Source organism: Tiliqua scincoides, chromosome 7 (assembly GCF_035046505.1).
Source record: "Tiliqua scincoides isolate rTilSci1 chromosome 7, rTilSci1.hap2, whole genome shotgun sequence".
Lineage (NCBI taxonomy): Eukaryota > Metazoa > Chordata > Lepidosauria > Squamata > Scincidae > Tiliqua > Tiliqua scincoides.
The window spans coordinates 53,257,720-53,276,231 of NC_089827.1; the positions used below are offsets into that span (position 1 = coordinate 53,257,720).

General features: G+C 45.7%; 1 pseudogene; it reads right to left on the minus strand.

Annotated features, from left to right (window-relative positions):
• Nucleotides 1-10,703: 10,703 nt before the first annotated feature.
• On the minus strand, nt 10,704-10,823 carry LOC136657988 (5S ribosomal RNA; annotated as a pseudogene).
• Nucleotides 10,824-18,512: the final 7,689 nt, after the last annotated feature.

Below are 18,512 nucleotides of genomic sequence, written 5' to 3' on the forward strand. Positions count from 1 at the left end.
AATGCTTTGAGCCAAGGACGGCCTTCTTTGTTTGTCTTTTGCCTGTCTCAACCCCCCTTCCCCCTCCCCCTTTTCCCTTTGTTATAGCTTCTTCTCTTGGCTTTCTCCAGTTGTTCTCCAGACAACTGCATTTGAATGCCTGCAGGAGAGAATAAAGAATGTGTGAAAAACATTTGAGAGCCTGGAAGGGAGGGCTGTCAGTCCTGTCTACTATTCCGTTCCGCTGATGTATATATTCATGGAAACCCGTTTGATCCCACCCAAAACAAAAAGACAGGGAGACAGGTTATTATTAACAGTATTTATATACCGCTTTTCAACTCAAAGTTCACAAAGCGGTTTACAAAGAAAAATCAAATAACTAAATGGCTCCCTGTCCCAAAAGGGCTCACAATCTAAAAAGATGCAAATGAGTACCAGCAGACAGCCACTAGAACAGACAGTGCTGGGGTGAGGTGGGCCAGTTACTCTCCCCCTGCTAAAAAAAGGAGCACCCACTTGAAAAAGTGCCTCTTACCCAAGAGCCCAACGACTGGTGCAGAGATGCTTAGTAGGCTGGCTTCAAAGATCCAGGGACCGGTTCAAGGGCACAACAGGTTGTGTCTTGAGATGCTACTAGTGGCTCCCGAGTTGGAGATAGGTAGGCGAGAAACCCTTGAGACTTCAGAACCGTACAGGCAGCAAAATCCTATTGGGCTACCCCCCATGTTGTATACCAGGGGTGCCCAAACCCTGGCCCTGGGGCCACTTGCAGCCCTCAAGGCCTCTCAATGTGGCCCTCAGGGAGTCCCCAGTCTCCAATGAGCCTCTGGAGATTTGTTGTAGCCCGCACTGGCCCAATGCAACTGCTCTCAGCATGAGGGCGACTGTTTGACCTCTCGCATGAGCTGTGGGATGAGGGCTCCCACCACTGCTTGCTGTTTCACATCTGTGATGCAGCAAAGGAAAGGCCGGCCTTGCTTTGTGCAAGGCCCTTTATAGGCCTTGAGCTATTGCAAGACCTTCATTCATTCATATAAGTTCATCTTTAATATATTCATTTATGTAAACTTATGCAAATTTATTCAAATTTTAAATGTAAATTAATTCTTTTTTTCCCTGGCCCCCAACACAGTGTCAGAGAGACGATGTGGCCCTCTTGCCAAAAACTTTGGACACCCCTGCTCTATACTCACTGCCGGCTCTGGGTGTCGCAAAGAGTGCTGGAAGGCACTCCAGCACTGGTAGTGAGAGTTTGGGGCTGATGCTGAGGCCAGCACTGACTTGGGAAAGCTGACCCGTGTCTTCTTGGTTCTGCGCCCGCTCAAAGGTGGGCATAGATCTGTGTCGACCCATTGGGGCCACCATAGCTTGATGCAGGGAAAGGGAAAGTTTGTTCCTTTACCCCAAGAAGACCTCTGGCTGCTTCTCTGGTCTCATAGGATAAAGCAGTAGCCATTTTGGTGCCCCTGTAGCCCTGAACACTAGGGAAGCATAAAATTGGGCCCAAAGTCTCCCTATCTGACTAAAGATGGGACACGGAATAGCTACTAATAGCTCCACAAAAGTGGAACTTATCTTTTCAAAAAGGCATCTTGAACTGTTAAAAGTATTGAAAGATGTGTTTTAGGATGTCAGACTTAGGTTGAACTCACTGGTAGATTAACTAATGCTTCACAGCGCAATCCTAAACTCACCTCATGCCGGTGGAGCGGCTGCTCTGTTGATGCGTGTGGTACACGAGAAGGAAGGGCACAAAATACACTGGAAGACCTTTCCTTCTGATGCTGTGAGATAGTTTTGTTCCTTAAACTGTAAGTTCTTTCTCACTTCCTTGTATTTCAACTGTAACAACATGCTCAGGCAAGAGCATGTTGTTAATTCTATATACTGTATAGAATGTTTTTAGACTCTTAAGAAATCAACATCATCATCAATGTTTAATTGGTGGATCTGCCCATCCTTAACTTTTAGTTGGGCTTGCTTTTATATGTTCATGGTTTAACTTTAGCCAGCAAGGATGGAGGCTTATATCTTGGATTTTGGAGGTGGTGTGTATCTGTACATGCATCTGTACATGCACACATGTATTCATGTTCTTCTTACCTGCCCTGAGCATTTAAGGATGGTGTGGGCTGTTCATTCACATAAATAATGAAGTTTTCCCTGGTCATGCATCAACATGGATATTTTTCTGAAGTCTCAATCCTCATCTGAAGCGCGGTAGTGGAGCTTATCTCATGACGTCTGTCACTGATTGCAAATAAATCAGTTCTGTTACCTAGGGGAGAAATATGTAAGCAATTGTAGCGGTGAAGCTTCTGAACAGACCTCAGAATCCTCAAAGGAGATGAGCTTCCTAACTGTGGAAAAGGCAGAAATGAAAAACAATTCATCTTAAAAAATAAATAAATGGGGATTTGAAGGAGGAAGCAGACTGAGGTATCTAAAAGTTCTGTTTTGTTTGTTTTGTTTTACAAAAGCTATTAGCAAATCAGGATTTTCTGTGAGAAAATGAATTCCAAGTCTGTCCTTTCTCTTCATTTGCAATGCATGGGATGCTTTCACCGCAGAGTCCTAAACACACCATATGCAGCCATTGCAGCCGAGGAAAGAATGATTATTTACTACTTGCAATCTCACTTAAGCATTCTTGAGATGGTAAACAGGGAACTTTCAGTGGAGTAAAATTGTTCCTTGGCAAAGTTGTTCTCATCTGTGGAGCATCTTACAAAATGTTTTCTCTTGTGTCTAAAAAAACTGGGAAAACTATTCAGATGGTTTTCTCTGATAACAAAATACTTATGACAGCCTTGCAAAGGGATTATTTTGTTTCTTACTTGCTACTCACTAAAAAAGGATCAAACAGCCTCAAAAAGTTGAATACATCTGATACATGACCTTCAACTCATGTGGTTTGCATTGGGGCACCATTTTTCTGGAAGCCAAATAAAAAACTAACAAACAGCTGAACAAAGAGCTGGCATATCTCTCTAGAAATGCCATCTTATGAATTGTCACAAGCTGCTTAATGGGGAAATCCTTGTAGTTCCATTGTATCTGAGAACTGGTTGGCAACCTTCAGTCTCGAAAGACTATGGTATAATAAGCCTACAGCACCTGGTATTCCCAGGCGGTCTCCCATCCAAGTACTAACCAGGCCTGACCCTGCTTAGCTTCCAAGATCAGGCAAGATCAGGCATGTACAAAGCATGCCAGTTTAAGAAGGGTCAGGAGGGAACTGGGATCCCTGCTCCTAAATCCCTACTAACTGGGCAAAGAGGCACCTTTGAAAGAAATGGCCTCTTAGAAGGAAAGAATATTTTTGCTGTAGCTCCTGAAACCTGGATTAAGATCAATGAAGTTGAAACTACAGGGAGGTTGATTTAGACTAAATGTGAGGAAGAATTTCCTAACTGCAAGAGCTGCCCAGTACTGCATTGTGGCTCTACCTCATTGGCTGTTTTCAAGCAGAGGCTGGATGGCTACTGGTCAGGGATGCTGTAGCAGTTGCCTACTCTGAGCAAGGGTGTAGATGACCACCAAGGTATCTTCCATTTCCAGTGGTCCAATCCCATTGGACCCAGCCAGCAGTAGAACCTGTGTTCTACTGGTGGTGAATGCTTCAGTCATAAAGAGGGCTCTGATAGTGCACAGAATGATGTGTTGCCTGAGCATCAGCAGGAAGGCTGGCTCCTTCCTGCACATGTACGGGGATCTCTGGCCACCTGCATGAGAGGTGGGAGGGGTGGGGGAGGGTGGAATGGGGCGGGGAGGGGTAAAACCAGGTGGAAAAGGGGTGGGGTGGCTGAAGGAGATGGTGGATCTGACAGTGGTGGCATGTGTGAGATCCTGTCCCCTCTGGGGCAGACTCCCTGCTCCTTTCTCTCCTTGGACTTGTACCAGCAGAATCGCTGGCTCAGGTCCAAGGAGAACAATTTCGGAGCGGAAGTCTTACGGAGGGGTAAGGGGATTTAAATACCCTTTCTCCTCCCAAGCTTCCTGAACTCCCCCATTGGAAACAGAGAGCCCATTTTTGGTGTGGCTAACTAGTGGGGGGGGGATGATAGGATTGGGCTGTAACATTTTATCTCATGACTGTATTCATGACACACCACCATGTTTCTGTCATGCTGACAGCATTCACCAATTAAAGCACCTTCCTAGGCCAGACAAGCAACTGCACAGAAAGATGCTAATCCAGTCTCTAATGTACTCAGTGCACAACGCCAGGCCTCCCTCCATATGGTCTCCCCCTCCCCCTTACAGCCTAAGTGGCAGCCTTGCTTTTTGCATTCCTAATGATGGTTTTCTGCAAACCTTTGAGCCTAACAAATAGGGAACAAGCTTTTAGTGATTCAGTTCAAGTGGCGCAGGGCTACAGTATCCAGCCGTTCTTTGACATTTTGGGAAACTTATTGGGCCGCAAGTTGAGGCAAACAAATTCTGAATACTCTTATTGCTTCCATGCAGGGATTCCTTGGCACAGCTACATAACTAATCTTTCTGCCTGCTCCCTATTTCTAAAGATGACATATACTCATTGAGGGCCCAATCCTATCCAACTTTTCAGCACCAGGGCAGCCGCAATGCAGCCCCGAGGTAAGGGAACAAACATTCCCATACCTTAGGGTGGCCTCCAAGACTGCTTCCCCAACACTGGAAACCCTATAGGCACAGCAGTACCGGCACTGAAAAATTGGATAGGATTGGACCCTCAGAATCGTAGCATCTATACTTTTCAAACTCTTTGGCAGAGGTCTGGAGCGGAAGGTCCTCAAAGTGGGAGCATGACAGAAGCAGAGGAGTAAATGGTGTCCTGTTGTTGTCCCTACCAAAGAATAAATCTTCTAGAAAGTTTTTACAAGGATCAGGGCTTAGCACATGATGTTCTGTAGCCTATTCAGATCATTTACAGGTAGGGATGCAAGAGCATCATTTTGTTTCCAGTCAGTAAGAAAGGATTACAGTCTACATCTTACTGAACACAGTGGGCTTACTTCTGAGTAAGGTAAATAGCACCATTTTCAAACACCTCTAAGCATCACCCTACTCAGTCCAAAAGGACTTGATGACTTTACAGTCATTCCATGTAAACGTGGGCAAATTTTTGAGGATTTGCAAGGGAGTGATATACGTACTTGAAAGTGTCTGAGTCCTTCTGCCTCTGTTCCCCAATATCTTTAAGGCATCCAGAAGTTTTCTTTGGGCATGAGGAAAGCAGCACTGGTTGCAGAGGAAGCAGGGGTTTCAAGCTTCACCTGAAATTGCCACCATCCTTTTTCTCTTCCCCTCACCCCAAAGCAACAAGAAACCTACCTCTAAGCAGCAGGAAGGTGTTGGGGGCAGCACTGGAAGGGATGACAGCTGTTCAAGGACCCAAGTCTTTTCATGCCCATGCTGTGAGTAGGACTACGAATTGCAGAAGCCCCTGTGGACAAATGATGATCTAAGCAACTTTTCTAAAGCCAAATGGCCCTCTTGGATTCACAAATTTGTTTCAATTTATTTGGATCATGGTTAGTGGTAACCTCTTGCATTACTTCAGCTAATGACATGTCTGCTTTCACTTCGGACTTGTGCTGATCTCCCACTGAGAAATTCAGCTTGACTGTTGCTCCCAACAAAGGCATTCCAGGGTCACAAAGTACTATGTCCTTACAAGGGCCATCTTATTCAGAATAGAGTTTCTGTGATAATACAGTAGCTACCTAAGCCATTAGAACCTCATGATGAGAAGACAGGCATGGAATACACAACATTTTAGATGGACTGGACTCTATTAGTGTTTACAGTAAGCTCCGAGAAACACTATAATAATATATAATAACTGCCTAATAATACCTAATGACTAATAGCAACAATAATTTGATTTTCCCTGGTGTGATGAAAGTCGGCACTCAGTGAAGCACAAACATCCACAGCTTCTAAGTTAAATACCAAGAGTGGGAGAGGAAAATGTCTTTTGCAAATTATGAGGAGCGTGCCTCATTAGCTCACAGCCGTCCCGTCATGTATCTACTCCATCTGCACAATTCGCCCTTCTGCCCCCACCTCCATTAGAAGCTACATGAGTCGGGGACAACTTATTATGTATAAGGATCTGTTTTCTTTAGCAGAACTGCCATGCTGCTCCTGAATAAGCAGGAAGGATGACTGTCCTCATGAATTGTGGCTATCAACCACAAAGGACAGGGCATGGAATAAGGTGCAATCTATCTTGATTTGTCCAAATGAGATTCTTGCATAACTGCTTCCTCAGAAGTCAGTACCATGGAGAGCAATGGCCTTTATGTAACGCATAAATAGCCTTCATCATAATCTCCATGCTAAGGAGCTAAGCTGTCTTCAAGCCAAGCTTTGCAGTACCTTGCTGTTCCCTATGAGATCATTCAGAACCCACATCTATCCTTTTTTATGACTCAATCAGCAAAAGGATTGCACTGACTAATGTTAAGCTTTTAGTATCCCCTTTCGAACTAACAGTGCAATCCTAACTTTGGTTTGAGCTGGTGCAGCAGTCCCCGAGCTGGCTCAGAGTGTCACAAATATGCGGTAAGGCACATTCAGAACAACTTAAGAGCTCATGAGCTGATGCTAGTCCAATGACCTGAACCAGCCTGCTGGCCACTCTATCCAAAAACAGTGCCGGCTGGGCTTGCAACAGGCCATACTGGGGATGGGAGAAGGTAACAGGAGGGCATTTTGGAGGCAAGAGAGGCATTAGAGGGTGAGGAGCAGTGGATGGGAAGCCTCAGCAGAGGCTCCTCCACCATATTCTAATCCCCTTCCTGGGCTAGACAGCCCTACATGGGCTTCCAGGATTCGCGCCAGCTATATAGGTGCCATGGATCTGAGTAGCTCCATGGGGATGGTTAGGGCTTTACTTGAGGTAAGGGAAAATATATCCCCCTACTCTGAGAAGACTTCCAGCCTCCACCTGAACTGACCTGGATGCAGCACAGGTCATGCGGCCCTGCTGAGCCAGCACAGTTTAGGATTGGGCTGCCCACCATTCTGTAGACATGGAGTTTTTTCTCATCGCATGTATATAAAATCAATTCTACCATTCCTTCATCTGTAATCAACTGTGGTTTAAGTAATTTACTGCTGAAAATATCCCAGGTAATTCTTTTCTACCATATATTGGCATTTCATTACTGTACATGTTAATTATGAACAGGTTATTATATCCCCAAGGGAAGTCCATCAAGTGATCATGCAAAATTGGAAGGAGTGTGCAGCTTATTCTAGTTTCCTATTCATGGCCCTGATGAATATTATCCAGAAATATCATCATCAAGAATATTTACAGGTGGAGCCTTTTTATGCATGTGAATTTCGTTCCCTGACCCACCGCGATTAGGAAAAAAACGCGTTGTGCTAAATCAGACCGGGAAATGACGTGTTTTACACAAATTGCATAGAGTTACACAAATATGCTACAGCCTGACACTTGGGGATGGAAGGAAACTAAGACAGCGCTTCTCAATCACCTTCCCCTCGACTCCTTCGCCTCCCCCTCCTCCACTCTGTACTCAGCCCTCCCCGTTGCCACTGTCCCCACTTCTTTCACAGGTGGGATGCTGAGCTTTTCAGAGTCCAGTCCTATGTGTTTCTACTCAGAAGTAAGCCCCATTCTAGTCAATGGGGCTTACTCCCAGGAAAGTGTGGAGAAGATTGTAGCCTCAGAGCCCAGTCCTATGTGTTTCTACTCAGAAATAAGCCCCATTCTAGTCAATGGGGCTTACTCCCAGGAAAGTGTGGAGAAGATTATAGCCTCAGAGCCCAGTCCTATGTGTTTCTACTCAGAAGTAAGCCCCATTCTAGTCAATGGGGCTTACTCCCAGGAAAGTGTGGATCGGATTGTAGCCTAAATCTCATGCTTTGGCTTGCTGGGAAGACTTTCCTGCTGGGCTGTTTTGTTTCTGTAGGCTGGAGCATGGAGAACCTGTACCAGCTCAGTCTGAAGGAGGGGGGGGGGAATTTGGCAAGCACTCCCTGGGTTTTTTAAAGCAATCCCCTCTGTTGCTACTGCCTCTGCCCGTGTGAGTGTGAGTGTGAGTGTGAGTGTGAGTGTGAGTGTGAGTGTGAGTGTGAGTGTGAGTGTGAGTGAGAGAGCGAGCTCTGGCTACAGAGGTTTTCCCCCTCCCCTCCTCAACCTCTTTGCTGGTTCAGGCTCTTCAGGAGTCTTACTGTTCCTTCACAAGGGGAACCTCTTCTATGTCCCCAGGGCTATCTCCCTGCCTGTGCCAAGCAGAGCCTTTTTGCAGTGCTTTGGGATATCTTGAAATGGAGACGTCAGCCACCAGTGTAGGGCAAAGGAGGCAAAGGTGTGTTCGACTTTCAATTCCCCCACCTGTTTCGAGCTGAGATAAATCCGCAGATAAAAAATCTGTGGATAAATAGGTTGCACCTATATATATATTACATTTATATAAGTATTTATATCAATCAATCAATCAACAGTATTTATATACCGCTTTTCAACTAAAAGTTCACAAAGCGGTTTACAGAGAAAAATCAAATAACTAAATGGCTCCCTGTCCCAAAAGGGCTCACAATCTAAAAAGATGCAAATGAATACCAGCAGACAGCCACTAGAACAGACACTGCTGAGGTATCTTATGCTTATATATATATATGCTTATATATTTGTATATATAGGTTACAGAGAAAATCAAATATCTAATAACCCAATCCTATCCTCCACCTGCTGGTGCAGTTGCGCTGAAAAGGCATGCACTGTACCCAGTGTGTGTGTGTGTGGATCCGGAGGCTTCAGAGAGGAAAGGAAATTTACCCATGCATAAGCCTCCCACTCCACAATGGGTCGCCTCGGACCTGTGCCAGCAATTCCGGAGTTGCACACTCTGTTGGCAGCCATTCTACAACAGCTGAAGCCTCTTCCACTGTTGTCAATGGCTATGTGAGACAGCCGATTCCAAAATGGCTCACTGTCTCAAAATGAGCTCATGGTTGAAAAAGATGCAGAAGAACCCCAGCAAACAGTCACACGGAACATGGATGGTAGTCGTAAGAAGTGTTTCAGCAACTATGGGCCCAATCCTATCCAACTTTCCAGCACTGGTGTAGCCACAATGCAGCCCCACAGTAAGGGAACAAATGTTCCCATACATTAAGAAGGCCCCAATGACTGCCCCTCCACCACAGGATGCAGCGCACACCCCATTGGCACAACTGCACCAGCACTGGAAAATTGGATAGGACTGGGTCCTAAGTCTATATATTCATTGGAATCATGAAGAATGTGTCCCTTTTCTCACAAGTTCCAGACAGCTAAGCACTCCTTTGTCAGATGGCTTCTTCACTAAACACATCAATACAGCTGTCAATGTTTATTGTGACAGCACTGGCTTGAGCTTTTAGTGTCACCTTATTTATAGCCACTAAATTATTTTTATGCAATATTAGGATTGCACAGTTAAACATCAATGGATATGAGAGATGAAAGCATGCTCACATAACCACAAATCTGTCTCCTATGTGTCCAAAGTGTCTTTTTTAATGTAGCAGAGGAAATGCTGTTTGTTTTTTTAAAGATAATAACCTCATAGGAGACTTTTGATTCTTGCTCTTATAAATTTTTATGCATTTTTTACTCAACTTTCCCATAGAAATATACAATAAGCAAGTAAGAAATGGAGCTGACTTACCAGAACAGGCTAATTTTACATTTGATAAATCAAAGTGATCAAAACTTTGAGGAGATTACCTGTATTGACCATCTAAGGGTTTTTTAGGAAGCACCTTCTGCGTCCATGTCATGTCCTCACAGTTTTTGGTTTCTGCTCTAAAGCAGAGTATATGATTCCCACCTCAAGGAACATGGCAATGAAGGTGACCCCCCCCCCCCCCCATACACAGACAGTATTCCATATGGCATGAACTCTGGAGTAATGCAGGTGGTACAGTCCCTGCAACAAAAGGATGAACAGCATCCTATGAAACACATTACTTCTTCAAAGTATTATACTGTCTCTACTAAGCAAACTGCCTCCAAACACTTCAAAATGAGAGAAATTTGGAAGATCTACATAGGATTGTGTCAACCTGTGGTGGTTCTGAATGGCCCATGGGGCACTGGAGAAGGAGAAAAAATCCCCTCTGTTACCATTAGCACAGCACCGGTGTACTACAATAGTGCTGAGTGCACCAGAATAGCAAATTAATCTTTATACAGTTTAGGGCGCAATCCTAATTTGGCCAGTACAGCCAGGCTGCAGTGGCCTGTGCCATATCTTATGCATTAGGAGCAGACTGGAGATAACTTTGGGGTAAGGGGACTTTTTTCCCCTTACCCTGTGTAACGCCCCAGCCTGCCCTATGGGGCTACTCAGATCTGTGCTGGTTATTTAGCCAACACAAATCTGAGTATCCCATGTAGGGCTCTGAGGCCTAGAAGTGGGGGTTAGGCTATGGCGTGCGCTGCCAAACACACACACCCCAACCTGATCCTTTCCCCTGTTCCACACTCATCCTGCACAGAAACACCAACTCCCCACCCTGGAACGCCCTCCTCCCACCTTCTCCCACCCCCTCCACTGCCTAGCACAAACCTACCTGCTCCAGCTGGGGCAGGAACAGGATCCAGTGCAGGCAAGTCAGCACAGGCCTCTGCACCAGCCCAGCTAACTCTCAAGTCAGCACAAATGTGCCTTACAGATGGTTGTCAACCTTCAGTCTCGAAAGACTATGTTATAAGCCTACAGCACCCAGTATTCCCAGGCGGTCTCCCATCCAAGTACTAACCAGGCCTGACCCTGCTTAGCTTCCAAGATCAGATGAGATTGGGCATGTGCAGGGTAACAGTTGCTGTCAGCATGTTTGCATAAGGGGTCTTGGTCAGCTCAAGTGGCGCTCTGGTTTGGATTATTAATCCTTAACTCCTGGGTATTTTGGTAACAGACTGCAGGATCCAGGGTCTAGGCCATCGGATACCTAATTGGGACATCCCAATCTTGTGGGATTTCCCATCTTGGTTCAGTGTCTAAATCGCAATGACACCGAGTTCTTCCTTTTATCAGTAACACCCACCGAAGTGCTCCATCCAAATGCAACCTCTTCTCCTCCCTTTAAATAGGTAGCTGATTTTCACTAGATGTTCCTTTGCTTTCTTTCTGTTATATGAGAGGGCATACCTAACCTGGCTTTTCAGCACCATTGATTATTTTTATGCCCATCTTATGTCTCCTCACTAATCTAAACAGCCCTAATCTTTTCAGTCTCACCTCTTCCAGGACTCTTCAAGTGCCCGTAATCATTTTTATTGTCTGTCTCTGACATTCCATTTCTGAGTTCTCCTTTCTTTTGGCAGGGCAAGGGAATGAAGGCCAGGTTGGTCGGACCGGAAAACTGTATTCCCAGTAAAGGTGTAGCAATGATTTATACAAGAGTGCTTTTTCCCCCCTTTCTTGCCTAATATTTGGTTTGTGTCTGTCTGGCAACTAGAATGGAGATTTTCATTATGCCGTCCACAGTGACATTGAATCTAAATCTGCCTCCCTTGCCCCTCACTCCAGTACCTGGGAAATGTGCAGACAACACGCAATTATGAGGTTAGACAAAGCTCGGGATGGTTGGGAGGGATTCCAGAAGGGCCTCCAAAAGTTAGATAATTGGGAAGCACAATGGCAGGCTTAATTCATTGTTGGCTTACGAAAAAGTAATGTGTTTCCAAAAGAATCTGAATTATTCATCCACCTCACAAACCAGGACTATTCCTACAGCAATCCCCCTCCTTATCTCCCTTTCCCGCGTTCTCAGGTCTCATAGCATTCCTGGATACAAAGCTAACCCTTTGCTATTGCTTAGCAACAACTCACTGTGAAGCTTCAAGCTGCTGTTCTCTTATATTTATAACCGGGCAGGAAGACTGCAGAACATTGTGCATTTTCAGGCCTGACAAATTGGCTTGGAGATGCGGTGGGCCTATGAAGCCTAGTCTCAAAAAGAGAAGTAAGACGACAGCTGAGGTGGAATCTCTGATGACCATCAAATGCATTAGAAGTTTGATTGCTCTGGGCACAGGTGACCACACCAGCTATGGTTATACCAGCAAGCGCATGTGGATTCAGAGGCCTAAACTATCCAGGTACAAACTAGTCCTTCCAGCTTAATTCCACATGAGCAGACAACTAATGGGCCATCTGCAAAGTAGTGGAGATTTCAAGGAGTTGAGGTACAATTGTATGTATGTTTACTCAGTAGTAAGTGCCATTGTGTTCAATGGGGCTTACTCTGAGGAAAGTATGTATAGGATTGCAGCTCTGCGCTCACTCTGCATAAAAAAATATGCAGAGACAATAGACAGCTATGGATTTGCACGTACCCTTAGCTTGAGAACCTCCTGTTGATTTTCTGATCTGTGGTTACTATGGCCACACAATTTATTTCAGAATATAGGTTCAAGAAGGTTCAAATCCCCCCTCAGCCACGAAGCTTCCTGGGTGACCTTGGGCCAGTCACTTTCTCTCAGCCTCACCTCACAGGGTTGTTGTGAGGACAAAAGGAGGGGAGCAGCTGTGTGCTGAGCTCTTTGGAGGAAGGGTAGTATAAAAATATGATAAATAAATAAATAAATAAATATCATTCTTTGGCCTGATCCAGCAGGGCTCTTATGTTCTCATGTTATCTTGGGTCTATCCCAATGCCCTCAAGGGGTCAATGTTTCCTTCTCACTTTCTTCAAATAAACATTCTGCCACTTCTTTGCATTCATTTGCAGAACAGTTAAATCTGCCTTTTGTTCATTTAGCCTTTTCTGTTGTGCGTCCTGACACTGTGTTGGCAAAGTGGTACCTGAAGACAGTCCATTTGATTTGTAAGCTATCTAGCTGAATGTCGCCTCTTAGCCATGCTTTGTGATCTGCTGGGGGGGGGGGGGGTTGACAATCATCCTGTTTCTTTGCCAGCTTTCTGTAAAACTGGAGAAGGTTATACTGGAAGAAACTACCTGGCACACGGCAGATACTTTTAAAATAAGATTGTGCGTACCCATAATGAGAAGAAACATGTTGGGTTGAGGGGTTGTTCACATTTTGCTGGAATAATAAATGCTTTTTTGTGGTTGGGAATTTTGGGGACAGATGTCAACATATGAATACAGGGACAGGAAGCCAAAATCTAATCTGATCAACACAACAGAGCATCTCTTTTTGAAGATAAGAAGAGGTGTGTAGTTTCAGGATATCTAACAGATTCTCTCTGAGCTGAGCTTCAGAAAATGGGGCTTGTGACCACAGGAAGACAGCATGATTGCTACATGGGGTCAAAAGCAAGATAACCAAGACAAAAAGATTGGGCAAACTAACAGCACAACCCTGAATAATATTGGACTGACAGAGGCAGGCCTTTACAACAGCGGAAGAGTCTTCTGCCGTCATAAAATGGGTGCCAACAGAGCAGGCAGTGATCCATTGGCAGCCATTTTGCAAGAGCCGCCACAACAGAAAGCAGTGCTCCATCTCCGCTGCTGGATCCCGCTGTGCCTGTGGAACGAGATAAGGACACTGTGGGAAGGGAGTGGCAGGGAGGGGCAAAACTGGGCAGGTAGGGGTAGGAATGGGGCAAGAGGTAGCGGAAGGGGTGGATCCAGTGGCAATGGCTTGTGCTGGATCCTATCTCCTCTTTTTCAAGCCTCCCCGCCCCTTCTCCTCAGACTTGCACCAGCTACAGAGCCACTGTGGAGCAGGAGGCTTACAGGGGGTAAGGGGAAATAGGACTTCTTTCCACTCCAAAGGCTCCTGATCCACCCTCCTGCTGGATACAGCGCACCCATTTTTGGCACAAGTGCATCCACAGGAGGAAACAGATAGGATCGGGCTCTAGCTATCGAAGGAGAATCAGTACAGCAATCCTTTTCCAACTACCAGGTTACAATGAAAAGGGCTGGTCCCAGAAGGGTTACATTGGCCAATTACAGACTGGCTTGAGGACATTTGCTATGTCTAATGAACATGAAACACCTGTCATGGCTAACCTATTCTACATGATAATGCTCAGCAATCTGCCTGTCAATGGTGACCATCCGATACCTGGCTTTGACACTTACCATGCTGGAGGAATGGGGATGTACCCTTTCCCCCAAGCCCACACCCTACATGATCTGTAATGCAGGCATTCTGTGGTAAGGCCCTGTGTGCCCTGTCCCCCTTCATGGGATTCTTTCCCATCACAAAAGGAGGGAAGAGGATCACATGCACAAGACTTTTGCACGTCCTGGTCAACAGGTAGAGTACCAACTCACACATCACTTTAGGTCTGTAACTGAGGAGTCTGGGGCATGCCCCCTCCGCTCAGAGAGGCTTTAGAATCCCAGCAGGAGTTCCCTTCCCCCTGATCCCAAACCATGCAGCAGCCAGTTGCAGTTTATGAAAAGTGGGTACTCCAAGTAAAGTGATTTGTGTTTGGAGAAAAAGATCTCAAGAATGCCAGCCTTAATGGTATCCTCCCCCTTCACTCCCACCCAGCAAAGGAGCATATTTTATGAAGGCTGGAGGCAGAACTGGAAAGGGGAACAATGCCAGTGGGGCGCTGGCATTTTCCTTTAAAGCTCCCTAACATTTGTCCCCTCAGGGCATGTGGAATGTTATACCTGCTGCTTTAGGTAATCCGGTTCTGACGGAGTCACCTAAAGCATGCAGAACACTAAGTGTTTGATATACTGCTGCTGGTGCATTCTAAGGCCTCCAACAGTGCAAAGATTTATGGCCATATTTAACTTTGACTTCAGTGGCACGATCACAGTACACAGTGCGCCTATTTATGATGTGCTAAGTCAAACATCTGAAAAAAAGGAGGGAAGTCAAAGTGGGACGTGGAGGGAAACACTTTTCAGTGTCACCAAGTATGTGATGTCTTTAAATGGGCAGCTCAAAGGGCATTGTAATAATGTGAACACTAAGAATAATGCTGCTACAAATAATAGTTATAATCATTAATAGTAATAGTAAAAAATAACGACAAAGGACAGAGTGCCTATATCTTGCACCTGACAAAATTCCTTCTTCTATACAATGGTTAAAGATATAGGCACTGTGTCCTCCATTGTAACTGGGCACTCTGACCATGCTGAGAATGTAAGAGGACTCCTTTCCCACCATTTTTTGCCCAACCTATTGGTCCTTGTCTGCCTCACTTCCTCCCTGAGCAGGTGAGAAGAAGGCAGAGATGGAACTATCCTGGAAGTGAGTGAGTGAGTGAGTGAGGACCACTCTGCTGTTTCTACCTGGGCACCACCACTATGTTTGCTCATGGCGAAGGGAACTGGAGAAAGAGCAGGGTTGCCATTGCACAGATCTTCTTCCTGTTTGCTTTCAGCAAGCAGGAAGAGGATCCAATAGCCAACTGCGGGCCCAATCCTATCCCATTTTCCAGTGCTGGTGCAGTTGTGCCAGTGGGGTGTGTGCTGCATCCTATGGTGGAGGGGCAGTTGCTCGGGCCTTCTTAAGAACATGTGTTCTCTTCCCACAGGGCTGCATTGTGGCTACACCAGAGCTGGAAAGTTGGATAGGATTGGGCCCTGAAGTGGCTAGTTGAGCAATGAATTGGAAAGGGGAACAGGTCACCCCCCCCCATCAGTTCACTACCTCCTCCAGCCTGCCACTCTAAGCAGCTGCTTCAGTCAACCTTGTGGCCAGGCTGGCCCTGTTAGCAAGAGACTTTTCTGAGACTTGAAGATCCTTTTAACTGGAGTTGCTGGAGATTGAGGATGAGATATATCAAATATGTGCTATACCATGGTTCTGTATCACACCCCCATGTGTCTTGCATCAATTCTGAATGGCAAATTCACGTCTCAATAGCTGGTTTTCCTGGCAAATCACTCAAAAACAGTGGCTCCCAAACTAACTATAGTCACAGAGCCCTGTTGTGGTGGCCTCACTGCCTAGCTCTTCTGGATGCCACCATCTTGAATCATGCACAGTCTTATATGATTGAAGATGGTGGCGCCCAGAACATTCTGTAAGAAGAGGCTGCCGAAGACATCCTGTTAGTTCCCTGTTAGTTCCCTGTGGTGCACAGTTTGGGAGCTGCTGCGCTATAGCAATGATTGGTGATAAATACCTCCACAAACCTTCTGTTTTGATAGAGAAATGAATTGATCGTCAGATCAATCCACATTTCTTATCCTAGAATAGCGGTGTGTAGCCAAATAAACATGAATGTGTTGCAGTGCAGGCAAGCTTTAAATAGATTTTAGCCTAGGCCAGTGTTATTCAAACTGTGAGGTGTGGCTCTTTAGGGCGGCGTCAGGAACTCAAAGGGGAGGCAAGGGATGTCCTCTCGTAGCAATACAGTCACACCCCTAGGCAGAATAGGAGCCCGTCTTCTGCCCGTCGTCTGCGCTTTTTGTTAAAGCAGAAGAAATGGGAGTTGCTCAGCTGCGAGAGTGGCTGCCGCCGCCCCGCCCTCTTCTGAGCATGCTCGGCTTGCAGTCCTTAACCCTCGCTGATCCTTGTCTGGCTGGTTCCTAGTTCCCAGTGTTATGCAGGATCGAAAAAGACCACTGACGCCAAACTAAGTTTAAGGCTTTTATTAGGAGGAATGGAACCTGAACCAAACAAATGGAAATGGGGGATTTCAAATTCCCCCAATTGAGAGAGGACCTGAGGCAGGCAGGAGGCAGCAGGATTTGAGGTAGGCCAAGGGCTGGATACTTGATGAAAGCTCCACTCTGGTTCTCAGCTCTAGCAAGAGGCTCTCTCTCCCAGGGTTCCTTCCAGCAGCTCTCTCAGCTCTCCCGCAGAGCTCAAGGTTCAGCTCCTCTCTCTGCAGCTCTTCCCTGGTGGTCTCTCCAGCTTGATCTTCCAGCTCCTTCTCTACCAAGCTTCCCTGGTGGTTTCCAGCTTGCTCTTCTAGCCCCTTTTCTGCAGATTCCCTGGTGGTATCTGAGCTCTCTTTGCTGGTGCAGTCCCTTTTATAGCCTTAGTTCCTCTGCACACAGCAGCCTCTACCTTTCTTCCACTGGTACTGCAGCCTTCTCTCCTGCAGCAGTTTTCCATTTGGTCCTCCAACTCTCAAGGGCTTGTTACAAGGTACTCAGTTCACTTTCCTCAACAGTGAGCCCATTGGCTCAAACAAAACTTTATAATGATTGGCTCAGACAAACTCAGACTGACTGCCTATTGGCTCATGAAAGGCACAGGCTACGATCCCCTCAGGCCAATTTACAGCAGTCAACTGAGCCCAAGTTCTGCACATATCACCAGCCTGGGATCGATTCTCATCAAAGTGAAATCTCTCTTTTCAACCTCTCCCTCTTCCACTCCCCCCTTTCCATCTCCAAACCTTCCTGCTTTCCTCCCCCTCCCCAAATAAAATGTTTCCTATTTTACCAGTCATCAGGACTCTTAAAGTTGTTTCCATGCAGTTGGCAAAGGGGGGGGGGGGCAGGAGAGAGAGAGAAAAGCACACACTTTACTTGGCCAGGAGCAGAAAAAGGGTACTATTTTAAAAGTGATTTATTAATCTTGTTGTTTGACTGAAGAGGAAAGGCTGTGTTTTAAAGTGATGAATCTTGCTAGTTGAAGGGAATACTTATCAGCCATTGATGAAGTGATTGCCAGCCCAATCCTATCCACACTTTCCTGGGAGTAAGCCCCATTGATTCTAATGGGACTTACTTCTGAGTAGACATGCATAGGCTTGAGCTGTTCATCTCCTAGCATAGGAGACAAATCAGCTTCCTAACCGAACCCTTATCAGCTCTGATATATTTTCATGGTCTATTTTTGTTTTCCCCACCAGCTGCTGGAAAAATTTAATTTCATTAAATTAATAAAGGGTTCAATCCTATCCAAGGAGAATGGGAGAAATGACTAGTTGGATTGGGGTCCACAGGGGTGTGTGTGTGTAATGTTGGTCAGACTGGTTGTTCACAAAGTTCATTCGATAAAACAATTCTATTGGTATGCTTACCAAGTTTAAAAAAATGAGTCCTCCTGTACCAGACAAAATCTACCTACTCCAGCATCCTGTCTCCAACAGTGATCAGCAGCTGATCATTTATAAAGCATGTATATTGCTGTGTATTAATAATATATTTTTAAGATCTGCATTTAATTAATGATATGATTAATATAATTAATATTACTATAGTTTCGTTTTCCAGACTCACAAAGAGAGTCTGGTCCAACAAGAAGCTGACAGAACATACCAAGATCCAGGTCTACAGAGCTTGCATCCTGAGTACACTTCTGTACTGCAGCGAGTCATGGACTCTCTGCTCACAACAGGAGAGGAAACTGAATGCTTTCCACATGCGCTGCCTCCGGCGCATTCTCGGCATCACCTGGCAGGACAAAGTTCCTAACAACACAGTCCTGGAACGTGCTGGAATCCCTAGCATGTATGCACTGCTGAAACAGAGACGCCTGCGTTGGCTCGGTCATGTCGTGAGAATGGATGATGGCCGGATCCCAAAGGATCTCCTCTATGGAGAACTCGTGCAAGGAAAGCGTCCTACAGGTAGATCACAGCTGCCATACAAGGATATCTGCAAGAGGGATC